Consider the following 19,999-nt stretch of genomic DNA (forward strand, 5'->3'; position numbering starts at 1 on the left):
AATATAATGTAAATCGAGTGATGTGAGAGAAACCCTAAACTCCTGCCTCTCTTTAGTCTCTGTTTTTTAGCCTTGACAATTGTGGGTGTCGATTATCCTGTAGTGTGAGGGATTAACAGCAATTTTAACGTGTTTACGACTGAACAGTGATTGGGGGCGTGAGCAGAACTCCGCAATAACCAACGAGAGCAAGTTGACCAGGAAACTGATGTACTTGATGTAGTTTAGAACCGCAACTTGTACAAGCCAAGTTGTTTCCGTCTTCTCAGCCATGACTTCATCCACTCAGCACAAAACATCAAACACGTGTCTGTTGACGCTGAAGTCATGTTAAATCACGCAAGTTTCTGTGAGATTCCAAAATCCCTGGAATCTCCTCCCAGAAATCGTTTGATTAAACACCAAGTGTGTGGTCCTGCGTCTTGCCTGGCTTGTCCAGTCTGTGCTTTCTCAGGATTAAAACATTGAAAATCAGTTACAAAGTCTGTTGTGTCTGTGGTCATTCACGTTTTTAAAATCAAGTCAGATTTGAAAATATCATATACATATACATATATTTGTACTTATCCCTGTGGTGGAAAGGATGCTATTCTAACGTCACTGCAAAGCAACCTAAAAAACAGAAAGAGTAAAAAAAAAAAATTTCAGTATGGGCAGCAGGTTTTCAGAGATGGAGGGATTACTCACGAGATGTGTCATGTATGAACTAAAAAGTGTCTTCCTGTGCTTATGTGGTGAGAGAAGCTCAGGACAGAGAGTCGAGATCAGAAAATGTTAGTATTTGAACGTTTAAAACAACTTTTATAAATATAAATGTCCGTTAAAGTCCAAAAGAGTTCACAAAATGCAGATGAAGCAAATCAACTCCACATCACTCTCTGTATTTCTCAGTGTCAGAGAAACAGTGCTTAGATCTTGTGTTGCCCGGTGACATTCCCACAGAGACAGACGGAGGAAACAGTAACATTGCAACAGTGACACGTGACGCTGCAAACAGGTTGGACAATGAAACATAAACATATGTTAACTTTTAAGCTTATGGGGCAACAGTAGCTCAGTGGTAAAGCGAGTTTTCTTTCAACTTGAAGGTTGTGGGTTAAATTCCCGGCTCCTCTAGTGCCGACGGCACCTGATGGCTGTGCTGGCAGCGTGTGAATGGGTATGAAAGATAAGTGATAGAAAATGTGCTGCATATAGATGATGAAAGTGTGAGCGAATGTGAATGGGTGAATGACAAAACCTGTTTAAGGTTGTTTTTGGTGCACTTACTGAAATAACTCCAATGAAGCCAGTAGTACTGCTGCCCAAAAAAAAAAAAAAAAGACTGGTTAAGACACATGAGTACACAATTAAAAAAAAAAACATATATAACGTAGTAGTTTTTAGTTGTATCACATGGCACTCAGCTATTACATTCTTCAAGAATGATTCAGAAGAGATAAAGATTTTAAAAACTCTCAGGTCGGGTGTTTTTAAGTAGTTGTTGGCCTTGCAATGCATCTGTTCATGAATGAATGAGTAAAAGATGGTGTCACTGACACAGAGATACACCTTTAATTAACACTGGCTCTTTTAATAATGATGATGGGGCAGAATTAAAAATCTGATCATAGTGATGTGAAATATAATCATTAGTCTTTATATATACAGTACCTTCACTATCAGTTTATGACTGCATTAATGTCTTCCTATGTTAAACATGTTCTTAGCAATGAAACATAAGAGAAATTCCTGCCACTCTTGCCTTTGCAGCAAGAGGACCTGGTTTCTCTTGCTGCAAGACGTCTTGCACGTGGACATACTCCTCACTCCTCACTCCTCACTGGCTCCTACACAAATCAGTTGGATACAAAATGACACTGTAGTACTTTAAACGTGTCAGAACTGTCCTGTCTAAACCTAGAACCTGACACATCTGCTCCTGGTCTCTCTCTCCTGTCTCTACCTCGCCTCCCTCTTTCACTTTCTCTCCACCCTTTCTGTCCCCAACCTCTCCTCGGTTCCCATTTTTCCTTTCACCCCACCGGTCGAGGCAGATGGCCGCACTTTTTTGAGTCTGGTTCTGTCAGTTTTCTTCCTGTTAAAAGGGAGTTTTTTCTCTCCTGGTGTTTGCTGCAGAGATGATGTGTGTTGTGATTTGGCGCTTTACAAATACAAATTGAATTGAATTAAAAAGTCACCATACAGCCAATTTAAATCCTTCAAAATGATATGAGGTGCTGTTGTTGGCCACTCTGCCTAATTTTTGTATCCAAACAAATGTCTGTTCCATTCAAACCACTGTCAAATCAGCTCAACTCACTTTCCTCAGTATATAGCAGTGTTTAAACCTTGTGTCCCATACTGGCATTCCGGTGCTGCACACAGGAAGTGATTTGTTTTATGTTGGAGGCAATAACAACATTGCGCTAGTAAAGTGAGACGCTGCAGTATGACTAAAAAAAAGCCATTTCTCTGCTTGGCAACCCTCAACCTGGAAACACGCTTCAGCAGAGTCTCAAGCTGATTTTCAAGATTTTAAAATTCTTTAAAAGAGGTCATCTTTGGGAACTTGCTCCTGCTCCTAGTATTTTAATTTGCTTATTCACTTAATACTTTGCACAGTTCCTGCATTCTTTGTGTTGTCTGTCTGTAATTCTGTGTCTGTAATTCTGTGTCTACAGTTGCAAACATAAATGTAAATATATAAATAAATTGAACACACAGAAAAGTTTTGGAAGTGAATTCTACTGCTCAGAAAACCCCAGTCACTCAGCAGTTTAGTGGGATAAATCGTACTTGCTCCCGCCTGCTACTGCGCAGCTACTGTATATATGATAGTAATGCTCGGTTTCAGATGAAGGACGCAGCATAAAAATAATGTGACATCACGACGACCAAACAGAGCGAGAATAATAACATCAGCAACAGCGAGAGTCACCACATGTTACAAATCTAATTCTGGCTAAACAGAACTTAAGTGCATTACTATTTAAAAAAAAAAAAACTCTTTAGAATTTTTCAAAATTCTAAAGAGTTTCAAGTTTTGTCAAAACGTGAGCAACGTTTCCTTTTTTTTTTTTTACTGACATTGACTTAAAACTCACTTTATATAAAGCTATAGATGCAGTTTGTGTTTATGTTTGATTGAAATTGAAACCTGTTATTGTGTAAAGTCTTAGATCTTCGTGTAATGTGTCTGCTGGAGGCTTTGTTGTGGTGCAAAGAGTTTTGTTAGTTGTGTGAGGTTGTTGTCGTCACAGCCCTTGACATTATTTTGATGTTTTTAGTCAATATGTGTTATGTGCAATGTATATACAGTATGTGTGCAAAGTGGATTATGTGCAATTTTAGGTGTGATTTAGGTGTGTCCACTGAGTCCAAAGCAAAGTTTTTGTATCATATTCATATCATATTGTGTATAAACCGTGTTGTTAATCTTCACAATAATTTTGTCCACCGAGTATAATCTGTGGTGTAGAGGTTCAGATTCATGTCTGTCTGTGACATCAAACACCATTACAACTGGAAGTGTGTGAGTGACAGTTGGTCCATTTTATTGATGCCATAAATGTGTGTGTAATGTAAAAAGGATTTTGTGAATTATGAAGCAGCAGGGAGAACACAACTAACTTTTCTTTGTATGTATATGTATGTATATATATATATATATATATATACATATATGTTTTTGGTCATTTACAGATGATTATCATTATCGACTTAATGTTATAGTCTGTTATAGTGCGTCTCCTTGTTGGCTTCAATGTCATCGCTGAATTTAGTCTGTGTGTGAGGGGTCTGCTGGGGTTTCTTGATGCTTCTGTGTTGAGAACCAGACTGACTTCCTCTCAGCAAATGAATGGGGAGGAAAAGGTACGAGAGTGTGTGTGTGTGTGTGTGTGTGTGTGTGTGTGTGCGCGTGTGTGTGTGTGTGTGCGTGGTGGGGGGAGGGCATCGTCACCACTCCTGGTCGTGACTCACAGCGCACAATGCTTTTCGCTCCTCTCCGGAGCATTTTATTTATTTTTAGCTGAGCAACGTTTTATACGCCCAAGCTGTAGGCCTGTACACAAGATGACACACACACACACACACACACACACACACTGAGAGAGGGAAACATGGCACAGAATAGACATCTGTTCATATTCCTGTGTCTGTAATTCTGTTTTTGTCTGTCAGTCGGAAAGGTCAAGGACTTTTGTGTCGTCTGCGTGTGAGGGAGTCTGTGGTCACTGACTATCTCCGCATGGAGTCTTTACATTGTCTGCAGATAATTGAGCCTGGTGACGTACAAATTAGATTAGAGAGTTTCTTTCACAGTTTGCTCTTTATATTTATGTTTTTTTTTGACATAGACAATAAATGTTTTTCTGTTTTCATCTGTAGACATTTACAACAGGCGTCCTGAAAAGCAAGTGTTGAGATAAAACAGAATAAGTGACGTTGCAAACAGCAACTTGACACAAACAGTCAGACACCCATCTCTCAGCCAGCCCTTCGTTTTTGAGAGCAGTAATGTCGTCCATCTTTATATCGCAGTCTTCGGCTGGCACTGCCACAGGTGAGGGTTGATTACTTACATGTAATATATAAACCAGGAAGCCTGAGCCTGGAGTCACTCCTATTTAATTTGAGGATCTCTCTGGGAATAATCCCTGTATCCCTGATGACCACCAGAGAAGGAAAACCTCCTCACATTTTATAATATGGCTATGTACGTGAGGCTGCAATCATATCTTGGTGGGAAAGCTCCCAAATGTTTGGTTGGGGTCCCATATTATCCCATATGTCCCACATAGCCATAATGTCCATAAAGCCATAGGGCCATAAAGCATTATTCATCTCTTATTGGAAATTGTAGTCACTCAACCTAAGTTAAAATGTACAAAAACAGGATTTGGGTGTCAGCCCACGAGTCAGTGTGCTGTAAAATCTGTTATGTAAGGGTAAAATGTTACATGGTGTTTAATATAAAGAGCAAACATTCTATAATAATAAAAATAATTATCTGCTGACAAAAAAAGCTTTAAAAAAAGACCATTATCTTGTTTTATAGAAACATTTGTGATGAACATATGTGCTCCACTACAAACTACACATTTAAGAAAACTCTTGCTTTTTCCTATGGCAAATAACTGTTAATTATATATATATATATATATATATATATATATATATATATATATATATATATATATATATATAAACACAACAAAGAATGAAAATAGTAAATCATACAAAAGGTCAGGTTCAATGTGAGTAAACAGTAGACAGTGAAATGCAAATCTGTCCTAAAATGGTGCACTCAACTAATAATTAAAACTACTGTTCAGAGACGTTATCAAATTTAAATGCACTAAATGTCTGACATAAAATAAGATATAAATTGAGACTAAAACTTTAAGATTAAGGTGCATCATTTTATATCGTAACATGTGCTAATACTCAGTTCTCATTGGATCCATTTGTCCGTATCACTGACCTCTCTGTTTTCATATGTTCATATCAAATTCCATATACTTTCATGCCATTTGCTTTATTTTGTGCATTTTTCTTTTGCATGAGTGTCCGTCACTGTCTCCTCCTCTCACTCTGTCATTTTCCTCTTGTCTCATTCACGTTTCCTTCAGTCTCTTCTCTTAGGCTTCTCTTCCTCAGCCCCCCCATACACCATGAGATTAAGATGCATCCATACTGAATCCACACAGGCAGAGACTCATTTCTAGATGCATACATGAGACACAAGTAACAAAATATGACACACACACACTAAAACATTTAACTTTTTATTATAATCTTTTTTAAAGAAAATCTAAATTATATATGTTTTTTTTTTAAGTTGTACTATGTCACAGTACGACACTATATATGCAATACACAAGCAAGGGAAGAAGTGTGCGAAACTCTGAAAACACACTGTTGCTTTGCAACTGAGCTTCATAGGATACTTTTTAACAGGTATCCTTCATTTCAAACCAGTATTTATAAACAATTTACACAATACATTTAGGGAGAGCAATCATTTATTAACAGTATATCACATTAAAATGCAACATCTATAGGTTTAACATATACTGTATATTGAACACACACACACACTTTGAGACACAACACATAATAGTGATGAACATTTAGTAGCTAAATGTTTATGTGCTGAATAAGTGTTTATTGTGTTTTTTTTTTGTTTTGTTTTTAAAAAGCACAAATTCACTTTTGGCCATGCAATAGATAATTAAACCCCATCTTTTAATTAAAATATGTTTGATATAGAGATTATGAATTATCACATTTTGAATCCTTTCCCCTTATTCATACACAAGGAAAACCATCTGTTAACAGCAGCACTAACTTTGACTCTCACTGCTGTAATGTACACTTCATTCTTTGACAGTGAGTGACAAAGTAAACATTGTAGGCACCATCCAGAGACGACCAGTCATTGTGAAGTTATGTGTCAGGCATTTGAATCTTGGAAAATCAGACATAATAAACTAGGGTTCGTCCATGAACCAGCCTGAGACACTGAATGGAAAAACTGATTTTAACTACTTAACGAAACGTCTCACTTAATAAACTCTACGTCTGCTGAAGTCTACAATACCTTAAGAATATTTTTACTTAATTTGCCCTTACAGACAGCTATTTCCAACTTGAAACAGAAGTTTACGCTGCTTTGTAAACTGTGCACCCGTCCACACCAAAGTTCATAAAGCTGTTGGTCCACTGCTGTCTCCGTCAGTACTTTTTTGGAGTTTGACTTGTTGTGATTTGATCAGTTGTGTTATTTACACAAAACTCAAGTCTTTTTTTAAAGCTAAGAGGACAGAAACATCACAAAAGTGGCCTTGTATTCAGTGTACTTGAAGTTTTTTTTAAAGCCTGAATGTGACCTATAAACACACACCCGCAGGATGTCCATATAAGGAGTTGTGTATTATTCCCACAGCAATTTACCATGGGCGTACCTGCGGCACAGATCCAAGCCGGCATGAGCACTAAGGGTTAATATAGAATAACTTAAGCTCAACACTATTTAGATATTTAAATAAATCTAAAGATATTTTTATTTTATTTTAATCAGGGAACCCTGCCATTTAGTTGGCTTATGCCCTTGGGCCTGCTCTGTCTCCCAGGTCCCCACGTGATAAGCGACATTGATTTTCTCTGTGGACTTTTGTGGAGGGTGACAAGTTTATCCAGACGACAGTTTCAGTCAGAAAAGCTGCCTAAAAGTGTTTGTTTACTTGAATGTAAAAGGACCGTGTCCATGTGCATTGTGCATTTGTGGACTAAAACCTTCAAAAGCCTCATCATTAAATGTATACCTGCGGTCACACTGAGGCTCACAGGGTGTGTGTGAAACACCGGGACTATAGACCTGAACAAAGCTCTGCAGCTGTACGCCTAATTTGTTTGTGTGTGTTTTTGTGCTTCAAAGCTTGAGATTAACAGTTATCAAACTGTTCTTCTATCTGTGATAGTGACATACATGAAAACTAATTTCATTGTTCAGTTGCAACATGGAGCAGCTGGTAACAATTTTATGTTAAATGTCAGTATTTTAACTTTTCCTTTTTGTGACGTAGTGTGGACACATTTCATGATGCACTTGGGGGATACAAGTGGACAGAATTGTGCACATCGTCACTTCAAGCGTCTCTCTACTCTTAGTACAGATGTACAGAATATTCAGGATGACTTTAAAATCTGACCCTTGTGTTTTGTCAGTTAACCTCCAGTCAGCAGCAAACACACAGACACACACACACACGTATGAATTAATGCCTCACTCTAACCTTAACCAGTCCTAAATTTAACCAGTTCCTCTGAAATTATGTTCTGTCTCATTCAGGACCAGGTTTTTTGGACTCCATGAAGACTACTGGTCCCGTTTATTCCAGGAAAAAAGAGGTAACAAATACAAGCATGCGCACACACACACACGCACATGTCAGGAATAGACAATATCACAAGTAAAGCAAACTCGTATGCTGACGCACTTGTGCTAACACATCACTGACTCATTCTCACACTTTTTTTCTTTGTCACTCTTTAAAATCTGTTCCTCTCTCTCTCTCTCTCACTCATACACACACGTACGCACACACAATCCATTTTGACGCAATTCTAATCGAAGCCCTCAAACAGGAATAGCGCAAACTGCTGTGATCATTCATTAAAAATAATTGATCACATTCATTGTTGTTACTTTATCGTGTTTTTTTTTTTACCATTTTCCAAAAACCCTCACAATCTTTTTCACTTGCATTTTCTTTTTTTCTAATGACAAAACAAAAACAAAGGGAACTGATCTTATTTAAGGATCTGAAGAAGCTCCAACACAGATCAACACTGATAAGATTTAAATTGTCCTCAGAACAACAGGAATTTTACTTTTTGGTAAATTAATTTAATCTCTCTTTTTTTTTTAAATGCAGTATTTTTAAATGACATGCTTACATTAGAAGTGTGGATGGATAATTACACTGGGAAATGTGGGAGTGTGTGTAAAAGTGTTTATTTAACTATTTTATAACATGATGCATGTTCTCATGTCCATTATTAATGATCTGTATGTGCATCAGCTTTTATTGACAGGCACTGACAGAACGAGTTATGCTTGTTATTTCATCATATTTTTTTAACCCTGCAACGTAACTCTTATTTTAAACTCAGCTGATTCACAATAACAATATGATTCATCATTTTCCACTGAGTTTGTGAATGTGAAGGAGCAGCGTATTACATACTCCGTCCTTTTAATCCAGAAACACTTCCTCTTTAACCCTAAACAACAGCAATAATCTGTTTAACTCACTTTTATCATTTTGTTTTATATTTGGTATAGACTTGAAAGTTCTTTTTATATTCTCATGTTTTGGCTTTTATTACATTTATTACGGTTCTTTTATTTTTAAGACATTATAACTTTGTTCAGAAGGATGCTAGATCAATTAAGTTCTTACTAATACTATTATTATCACGTGATTTAAAGTAGATTGAAGCTTTTGTGTCTAATCTCTTTTTTTAAGAGAATCGAATTTACTTTACAAGACTCTAGAAGAGAAACCTTATATTTCCCCTCTGTGATGACATATTATGTCAGTGGGTTTCATCTTTGTTGTTGGCTGCTAATAATGTCACAGAAATAAACCCAGAAACAACAGATTTATTTATACTAAAATATTCTATCTTCATTTATACTTATATTTGCCAGACACCAGACCACTTCCATTTACCATCATTCTATACTTAGTGTTTCGCGCACACTAATATACTGACAAAATATAATGATAAATAAAGACAATTGCAGGATTTTAAGTTGTGTCCTGCCTCTAAGTGATTTGTTGCCCACTGTGAGAGTGTCACACAAAACCCAAAACTAGAGCACGTTCATGTTGAAGGATTTTCTGCTTCATTTTAACAGATTTGATGTGTTTTACAGGACGTTCTCATGCATCCTCGCAGAATATATACAAAGAACTTGAAAAGTTGAGAGTAGATGTTCAGAGAGAAAAATACACAAAGCAGAAAAATAAATGTACATAGACAAATTAAAATAATTCACATTTAATTTATTAGGTTTTGCCACCGTCACTAAAAAGGAGGCAAAACACAGACGTTTATGTTGCAGCTGGAATCAAAACAGTTGTGCAGAGTTTTCACATGCAGCAGCAACAAAGCAAAAATGAAACAAACAAAAAAAAAAGATTATTTCCACCAGATTCAGAATGTGTGTTGATCCACAGTATCTTAATTTGGTTTGGATTTATTGAGTATTTGTATGTGTTTCAGCAGGATTAAATTCACTGTTTAATTAAAATTTTTAATTAAATGTGGCATCAAGTTTAAGGTGCAACTTCATTTACATGTGTATGAAAATGACCAAAACCTAATCCTTAACCTCAACCATAGCAAGTTAATACCTTACCCTAATCTTCACCTAACCACAATTCTCATCTTATATCTAACACTAACAGCTTCATGTAAAAACATTGCAACTTGCATAAACTGTGAATGTGTGTGTGTGTGTGTGTGTTCAATCTGTTTTTCTTCAAATGTACAATGTCATGGACACACACACATCAGAGCATAAAGACACATTTTATTGTCTTTAAAATAACAGAAAGGTAAATTGTGATCTATTTTGTTTTTATGTATTATTCAAGTACTTTTCCTCACTGACACAGGAGAAGCGGGAAGATTTGCCCTTTTATAGAAGGTAAATATCTAAGTGAAATATAGCCAGTGGTTAGATTTAATTAAATCTGTATAAACAAAAGATCTGAGTGTGACTTCATTTGGTTGGAGTCAAACTTTTTTGCAAATGAACACACACACACCAGATTGTTTATTCTCTGCATCATAAATAACAGGTTCATAATAAAACATAAAATGTCGTGTGAATGTACAGTCTCTTAACATGCACTGTCACTCACATGAGCTCACCCACTGACTTTTCTGTCTTCACACTCTCATGCAAGTCTGTTAACAATGAGTGCTTGGATTCAGTGGGTGTGTGTGTGGATGTGGATGTGTGTGTGTGTTTGTTTCTGTTTAGGCAGTGGGGTCAGGGTGGGGATGAGTGGGTGATGGATGGGGTGACATTCTGGTTTCACTGGTTTCACTGGTTTCACTGGCATTGTCACCAGTTTCATTCAGCGTTGGCATTGTAGATCAAACTTTGAAATACTTTTATTTCAGTCAAGAAAATCCTGTCACATAAGATTGACTGTGGGAAGTATGTTATATACATACAATAGAAGATACATATTTTAACATGATTACTTTTCCTAAATAAGAAAATATAAATAGAAAACAGAAAAAGCACTTTTTCAACCCCCTAAATCATTTATTTTATGTCACTATTGTTAGCGTTACTTATTACATTCATGAAGTAAGCTTAAATGTGATGGATGGTGTGATGTGTTCATTCAGATAACAGTGTGTTGCCACAATGATTTCAATTCTTTGTCATATTAAAGCATACCTTTCTTAAGTATGTGTAATGTGTCCTGTGAAATCAAAGAAAGAACAAGTCAAAATACTTTTTTACTACTTTTTTCTCTCACTGTCCAAAAAGGTTTGAGTAGCTCAGGTGCCGACAGGCTCTTAAAAATGTTTAAATATCCAGTGATGTCCTTGTGTGACTAAAAAAAGCTTCCGTCATCTGAAACACAGCTATATAGTATGGTTTACAAATCCAGGGAAAATTACATTCTCTACCTTTTCATTTTTACCTCCAACACACTTATTTGAAAGGATGAGACCAATCCTTGAAGATGCACGTCAACCATTTTGTTGTGCCCACTTAGTGGAATGGCAGTCAGGCATCTGCTAAAGGGGAAACAGACTGATGAAAATCTCTTTCAGTGACACGAGTGTTGTTTTGTAGCACATCGTCGTGTGCCTGGTGTTTGTAGTGTTGTTTAAAGGTTACATGAAGCCCTGTTTTTGTACAAGCCTCGGTGAAGCCTCATCATGTCAGAAGCAGAAAATGGCTGACTAACAGCTGAAGGCACAGAGCTCCACAGAGGCAGAGGCAGCACACTCCGCACTGGCTGTTTGTTCGGGAAAACCTTGTACTGAAGAGGCTCAAATCACAAGCTCAGAAATTAAAATTGCTCTAATTTTAGACAATTCACAGTTTGAAAAATTGTCTTTTTTTTTTATTAGATAATGAAGTTGATCTGTTCACATCCTCAAGAGAAATCCAATCTGCCTTAAAATAAAATACATACAGGCTAAAACCTTCATAAATGTAACTTTGTGTGTGTGAGGATGTCAAAGTATGTGATTGTTTGACATATGCTGTGTATTGTCTGTTATTTTCCTCATGCGTTAATATTTATTTGAGAGTGCGTGACATGTGACTGTGAGCAGGCTGTGCTGTGGACCAGAGGGGCTGATAAACGCAGGACACCCACAGTTGTGCTCCCAAAAAAAGAACTTCTTTCCTTGTTACCTGAACTCACACTCACTGGTTTTCTGTTCACTACTGTCCCACCTCCATGCACATGCTAAACCAGGGGTCTCACATGTCAAATCACCTGTCTCGTCTGGTCAAGAGGGTCTAGAGAAAAAAACAACATTAAAATGATATTACTGTAATATATACTGTGATAATGTAGTAACAATATTCAGAAACTTAAAGTAAACACTTGTTTTCTTGTGGAATGATGTATAATCCACAATAATAATAAAAACACAGAAATAAAACAGAATCAAAAATGTAGTAAATAATAGCACATGAAAAGGTGTAAAAAACAACAACTAAATTAGCTTATACATATGATTTAATTTATTCAGTGACTCGAGAAATAGAAACAAATGTTGCTTACACACATATTTAGTACTCAATCTATATTCTATCACATCTGCTGTGTTTACACAAGCCATGTTTTCATGATAACGTGATATCAAAACACAGATCTCTTTGTTCTCTATGCAACAATCAAGGATTATTTGTATCATGAATTGTCCTATATTGTGCATTCATGCCATGAAATTGGTGTTGTTGTTTTAACCTGAATCTCTGATTTTGTGTATTTACAGGACCAAAATGATGATGGTGAGAGGAAATAACCCAGAATACTGCAAAACAGCAACTCAAAATCTAGGGAATGTCTAGGGAAGATCAAGGGAAGGTAAATGAGAAGGTAAATTATTGTGACTTTTGTGTACTGATCGAGTAGCATATGAGTGAGTGAAATTCCTTGTGGGAATGAACCTTTATCGTTTAACACAAAAACTAAATATGTCCGTACCCATTTTCTCTTCACCCTCTTTTTTTACAGTAAAAAAAACCTGATGAAAAATCGTAAATCACAAAAACAATATGAAAAATCCTCTATAATTATAAGGGTTAATTAAGTCCAGTAAACATTTCTTAAACATTGACATTGACCCTGTATTCTGTTTATAACTATTTTTTGGATTAAAAAAGAGAAAATAAATAAAGAGACAAGAGGAGATGTGTCTTTTTAATAAGCAGCAGATGAAGTAACTGCCTCGACTCATCACAGTTACAGATACATTTGTTAAATAGCGCTGCTTTATTCATTCACTAGTTGCCGAGGGTTTTGTAGAAAGAGTGCATGGCACACAAAAAAAAAAGCACAATCCCACTGACATTTATTGACTGCTCCACTGGTTGATATAATTGTTCTTGTGGATTTTCTTGATCTAGCTCAATGGTTATATAACCAGCGTGCAGGACCATTATGGTGGGACCTTAAAGTGACAGTTGGGGTTTTTAAAAAGTCTGGTTGTAAGAGGTACTAACACATTGTTGGCTGAGTGCTGAGCATGCGCTGCTGTCACTGAAAACCAGCCTGAGACACGGAGGCTCGTTTTCACTGAAAACATGGATGCCAGTGGGGACACTGGTTTTTAATATAGTTTCCTGTCTAACAAAAGGCTCTTCTAACGAAATATGCACTTTATTTAGTCTGTAATATCTTTATAATAGAATATGCCACGTTCTCCATTAATTAGATATACATTTTTGGACTGGAAACTGAAGTTTGTTTTGCTTTGTAAAAACCACAGACTTCACACACCAAAGTCCTTTAAGAAAATGAGTGATTTTACATCACGGCACACTGTCGTTGTTGATCCACTGCTGCTTCCATCAATAAGTTCAAATATTTATAAAGTAATTTGTGTCTTGGGTGACTGAAATACTTTGCTTGGATTGCACTAAGTGACACCAACTCTGACCAAATGAGGTAGAAGTGGACGAGCAGCACTTGTCCCCATGAGCTAAAAATGCCGAATTTTCTCTATGGAGTTTGGTGCAGGAGGATGAGCAGTTTACAAACTTCAGTTTTCTTGGCGTAAAAAAAGGCTGTCTAAGGCTGTTGAGATAAAGTAATGTTCAGATATAATAGACTTGAACAGGTAATCATTTCTATTAGGTGAACAGTTTTTTTGCGTGTACCAATCAGTAGCCATTTTATCAGTGATAGCAAGCGTAGCAGACTTCAAAGTTTCGGTAATTGCCTATCCATGGAATCAGCCACACCAGACACGAGACACAAGAGTTTAGAGAGAATCTCTCTGTGCCCCTCTCAGCATCCATGGTGCTTTGGGTTAAGACCCGGAACCCTCAGCCTGTGCCACTGCAGCACGTAAAATAGGAACTCATGAAGAAATGTAACTATCACAAACAATTTTAGGTACAGGTTTAGGTAACCCAGGTGCAGTCAGTAAAGTCTTGAATTGCAAGATTTGAAGAAGTTCATCCAAAAAACATATCAAATTAAACACAGCATAAACCAAAAAATGATTGACCCAGCTACACAAGCCTTTGTGACTCAGGTTGGTTCACAGCAACGACACAAAGTCACATACAACTTTATCTGTGCCTTTAAAGGGATTTAAAGTAATTGTTCATAGGGTGGCATTCACTCCCATGAAATCTGAGATGTTGTGAGTTTGGTGCATAAAAACCTTTAAAGTGCCTCTGTTTTAAAACTACAACTTGGTAGAAAAACATATAGTCTAAATAATGATTGAATTGTGAAAATTGAGTTCACCACAAGTTTTCGACAGTCTGAGTATTAGCATTTTGTAATTAAAGCTGCTGATTGCTTTGAATCTGGTTTCTGGTAATGGTTAACGCAGCTGATCTGCAAAGCTTAAGAGTAAGAACAGACCCTATAAAAATAGATTATTGTCAAGTTTCATCAACAGGTATTTAAAATACTCAAGTTTTGTGATCATGTTATCAAAATAGGATGGACAGATACATTTATTTCTTAGAGACTCAAACTCTCCATCTCCAAGACTTTTTTACGTTTGATAATGATGGCCACTGAGCTTTAAGTCTGATCAGTCGGGGGCCAGTCAGGTGAAAAATACTATTGAGTGGGGGTGCACTTATATCCCAATATTGCAGTGATAGATATTTCAAAATAAAAGTGTCTGTGTTGATATAGAATAATAAATATAGTACATTAACAATGTATGATGCAAAATCTATCTATTACAAGAAAAAACATACAGAAATAACTCCACTGAAACTTGATATTAAGGGGTGGGCCGCATAAAATTGACTGGAGGGCCGCATGTGGCTTACGGGCCGTGAGTTTGAGACCTCTGCTCTATAGTACAGGACATGTGAGCACAACAGTGTCATTCAACAGCAACACAAAAAACACATTCTTTGAAAATAATCAACTTTAATCAATGACTCTGTGTCTGTTTGAACAAAATGTGAACATTTCAAGGAGGAAGGAAGGAAATGTATCGCAGGACTGTTGGAGTTGACTGCATTAGTTTTGGTTAAAAGAAAAAAATATGCCTAATAAATTAGCACCTTTAGATTATTTTGGTGCCACCTCTCAAAATGTTCATTCACACCAGTGATGCAATCAGAAGAAGCACAAACTCTGATTTGAAACAAAGATTTAACATAAACGTATCTGGATTTTTGCAGAATAGTGACTTTAAAGACACATCACGTCGACTGGCTCATATTCAGTATCCACATGAAGACAAATGTTAGACCAACATCAGTGTGTTCAGTACAGCCTCGACCATGCCTGGTGTATCAGCGTGATAGCCACCATTTTAAAGATTCTTTATCAGAAGCACAATGAGGGGATAATTAAATGCTCCCACATAATTTCATCTTAAATGTAGAATAAAATATTATAGAGTGGGAAATGACAGGAAATGTGACACAATAGTGAACACAAATGTTAAAGTATATTTCAATACGTTTAATTTTAAACAGTTTGTAAGATTCCCAAGATATTTTCACTCTCAAAATATAGTTTACATTACACACTCTCTCTCTCTCGCTCTCTCCCTGTGTGTGTGTGTGTGTGTGAGAGAGAGAGAGAGAGAGAGAGGGAGAGAGATAAAGAGAGCAGATCCTAATGCCTTCAATTTAATGTAAAGCGTCTTGATTCTTGTTTTAAACATTCAAACAAATCATTTTGTTTAGCTTCATGTCATACTGCTATTCTATTTTTGCTGAACTTTTCATACGAAGCAGTTGAGAAAGAGATTTTTATTTTAAAATGTTATAGATGGATTTACAGTAGATATGTTAGGGTTTTTTTTATTAAAGATGTACTTCTAATGACTACAAATATTACTCTGTATGTGTGTGTGTGTGTGTGGGTGTGTGCGCTTGGTTTTTTAGGACCTTTTCTGTCATAAACGCTGACCTTGTCAGCACCAGTAGTACTCATGGAGACCAAAACCTGGTCCACATGAGTCAGAACCTTTTTGAGGTAGAAGCATTACTGCGGAACTGGTTGACTTTAAGGCTTAGACAGATGAGGGTTAGACATTAAGTGGTTATGGTTAAGGGTAAGGGTAATGCATTGTTGAGGGTGTCTCAATGAATAGAATTCAGTGCAGAATCAGACAAAAAGCTGCGCAAATGTGCGTGTGTGTGTGTGAGAGAGAGAGAGAGAGAGACATGCTGTGCTGCTTAAAGTGTCTGTGTGTTAACTTTTTTAACAATATGGGATTAAATGTCAAAATAAATTAAGTGATTTCTTGTGTTTGTTTTCTCACAAGATCAATAGATGAGGTGGATGATGATGTGACAGAAGACTGCTGCACATGGAGGACACTCACATTCAGGCGATGACGAGAGAACTCAAAAATATACATCAAGCCTATACAGTATGTTTCAAGTCCAACATTTTTTTTATTTTTTTATTTTTTTAATTGTGGGTAATTTCTGCTCTTAAAATATTTTCTTTTGCTGAATAAAATGTAGTTTCACCAGCATTTTATACATGTAAACATTTTTCAAATGTCAGCCTATATGATGTCATATGTTGCTGCAATGATAGCTGCTACACAAATTGACATTAGCACATCTTTCAAAAACTAGTGGAATAAAAATGCTAAAAAAAATGCTAAAAGCTAAAAAGTTCAAATATTACATTTTTGATTCAGTTTTTAAAGAGGGTTCTGACTGTGTGTGTGTGTGTGTGTGTCCGTGTGTCTGTGTGTTACCTTGATTTGATTGTGATGTGATGATCGGAATATGTAAAGAAACATTACATCTGATCTTAAAATGTAAAATGATTTTGATTCTTTGCTTGTAGTGTGTGTGTGTGTGTGTGTGTGTGTCGGTTGCCTTTTCAGGACATTTTCTGGCATAAACACTGACCTTGTCAGGACCAGTAGTCCTCATGGAGACAAAACCTGGTCCTCGTGAGGCAGAACCTCATTTCTGAGGAACTGGTTAAATTTAAGTGCTCAGATTTGAATAGTAGTTGGGTTAAGGTTAGAGTTAGAAATAAGTGATTAGGGTTAAGGGTATGGATAATCATTGTTTAGGCTGTCTATATGAATGGAATTCAATGCAGTGTCACCAGGGAAATAGCTGCGCAAACCTGGGTGTGTGTGTGTGAGAGAGAGAAAGAGAGGCATGCTGCTCTTCTAGATTAAAGTGAGGCCGAGTGTGTGTGTGTTTTTTTCTGTGTTAACTTTTTAACAATATGGGATTAAATGTTTTTTTCAGTGAATTATTTTATTTGTTTTCTCACTGGATTAATACATCATCATATATCAAGCCTATGTTTCAAGACCAACATTTTTTTTTAAAATTATGTGGGCAATTTCTGCTCTTCAAATAATTTAAGTAGAGTTTACCTGCATTTTATACATTCAGACATTTTCAAATTACAGCCTATGTGATGTCATATGTTGCTGTAATGGTAGCTGTCTTAAACTGACATTGGCTCTCGTGTCAATACTGTCAGTAATTTTTGAAAAATAGTGGAATTGAAATGCAACATAATATAAGTGCGTATGTTTATGAGAATAAAACCAAGAAGAACAAAAAACAATGTACACATAATTTAATTGGCAGGTTTCACTTAACATGTGTTAGTCAAACTTGTGATGCTTTTGAATATGAGTCACTGTCCTGCCTTATAGTTCAGAAAATATGAATTTGATTGGTGACTTTATACGGAAACTCAGATTGAGTTTGTCTTTTATCCCTTGTAAACTCTGTGGATGTGTAAAATGGGAGTTGTGCTTGTATTTTCTGCATTGAAGTTGTTTGGATTCGGCTGTGTAAAGATAGGAGCACGTTGTGCCAGACAATAACGATGTATAGTATAATGTAAACCCAGACTATTCACTGTGAGGTGGACAGTTGTGTGTTCAGGACAGGGCAGGAGAGTGTGTGTGTGTGTCTGACGCTTGTGCAGATGTCACTCATTTTCATTTAAAAACAAAAAAAATCTTTAGGATTATTTTTCTCTGTCACTGTCCGCTTCTGTGGTCCTGAAAGGCGTTTCAGCACTACGGTGGTGGACAGCAACACAGAAAAGTCAGAGAAACTCCCGAACTGTGGCAAAGTCTGTGTATGAACATCACACATTGCTGAAATCAGTGGAGACAGTCGAGTGTGTGTGTGTGTGTGTGTGTGTGTGTGTCTCCCCCTCTTCTGATTCATCCACTGCTCTTTAAAATATGCATGTTAAAAAAGTGCTGTGCTCTAGAGTTCCTTTACTTTTTAAATTTTAAATAAAATACATTGAGCTACAGACATGGATTGGACTGACAGGAGGAAGAGTGTGTGTGTGTACTCAGGACTATCGATACTGGGAGTGGTAAAAAAAAAGGTAAATACAAAATCAAAAACTTGAAAAGTGTGAAAGCTGTAGTTGGGTGGTGTTACTGTGTGCCTTGTAAAGTGTGTAAAACAGAAACAAACATTGTGGTATGTTTTATAACTTAAACAGTCACACACACACACACACACACACACACACACACAGATAAAATGTAGTGTACTGTCAAGCTTTGACGGTTAGATTCTTCTTCTGCGTGTCCGGTGCAGATTACACAGACATGTGTGCAGATTTTCACAGATAATTGTGTATGACTAAATCAACATTTCCTCTTGTTGTGTCCAGCTGCAGGGCTGTGAGGGGTCCACGTGAAGGTGGACTCACCAAACATCCGATAGGTCTGTGTGTGTGTGTGTGTGTGTGTGTTACATTGAAACAACTGCCTGTAATATGACAAAAGTTTGTTGTTGTTGTTTTTTTTTTTTTTTTTTCATTAAAATGAATGTAAATTTTAGGTGCAAACATTTGAGATTACAAAAATATTTATTGTTTATAAAGTTTGTTTTGTGAAAAAGTACATCATGTAAATTAATTTTACCCTGTACATTGTAAACTCTAAACGAGTGACTCACACATTTAATTTAATTTAATTTAATTTAATTTAATTCTGTTTAAAATTGTTGCACAACTTGCTGCTGCTGCTTCCTCTCGGTGCCACTTCGATCCCTCCACTTGTGTCAGAGAATACCAGCAGCTGCATGAAGACTGTCTCCATGTGGACTTAGTTTTATACTCTGTGCTCTCTGCTGAGTACATGACAGTCTTTGCTTTGTGTCACACAGCCTCGGTTTGTCAGAAATCCATGTTAACTTGGTGTGTGTGTGAGAGAGAGAAAGAAAGAGAGGGAGCCAGAGAGGGGGAGCATGGCGGAGTCTTCAGGAATGCTGCTGCTGCTGCTGCTGCAAACAGCGTCTGTGGGTCGGAGAGGGGAACAGAGCACACACACACACACACACTTGCAGCTGGAGTGTAAACAGTGGATTTTGCTGCAACACTCTTTATGTTTATTTTTGACACATTTTTAAAAACAATCAGTGAAATAAAACCCTGGAAATCCACACGTCTGTCTCTGTGTTTTATGTAACACGCACCTCAATGTTTGGGAAAGGTGACTTACTATGAAATAGGCAATCTCGCGAGATTCTAAAAATCGGACTGGGGAGAGACTGGGGATTGTAGTTTTTCCTCCTGTGCTTGGGCATGCTGCAAAAGAAAAGCATTTCGGGGATAAATGGCGCAACACTGAGTGAATCCGCGCACAAATACGCATTGGTGTACATTAGCCAGTGGTTGTCAGCAGTGTGCTGCAGTGTGAATACTTAAAATAGAAGAGTGACTCATGTCTAGGTGGGAGCAGGCTGGTCTCACAGACTGACATCACTGTAGCCAAACGA

At 36.9% G+C, this 19,999-nt stretch overlaps 1 long non-coding RNA gene across 5 annotated transcripts in view; it reads left to right on the plus strand.

Moving 5' to 3' along the window:
* LOC131469451 (uncharacterized) overlaps nucleotides 1–19,663 on the plus strand; it is a 32,128-nt gene extending 12,465 nt beyond the window's left edge. For all 5 annotated transcript variants that reach the window (XR_009241800.1, XR_009241799.1, XR_009241803.1 and 2 more), the window contains 4 exons: nucleotides 7,838–7,896; nucleotides 12,541–12,644; nucleotides 16,525–16,632; nucleotides 18,891–19,663. This is a non-coding gene — a long non-coding RNA (uncharacterized LOC131469451). The remainder of the gene's footprint in view (nucleotides 1–7,837; nucleotides 7,897–12,540; nucleotides 12,645–16,524; nucleotides 16,633–18,890) is intronic.
* Nucleotides 19,664–19,999: the final 336 nt, after the last annotated feature.

Source organism: Solea solea, chromosome 12 (genome assembly GCF_958295425.1).
Source record: "Solea solea chromosome 12, fSolSol10.1, whole genome shotgun sequence".
In the NCBI taxonomy this organism is placed as follows: Eukaryota; Metazoa; Chordata; class Actinopteri; order Pleuronectiformes; family Soleidae; genus Solea; species Solea solea.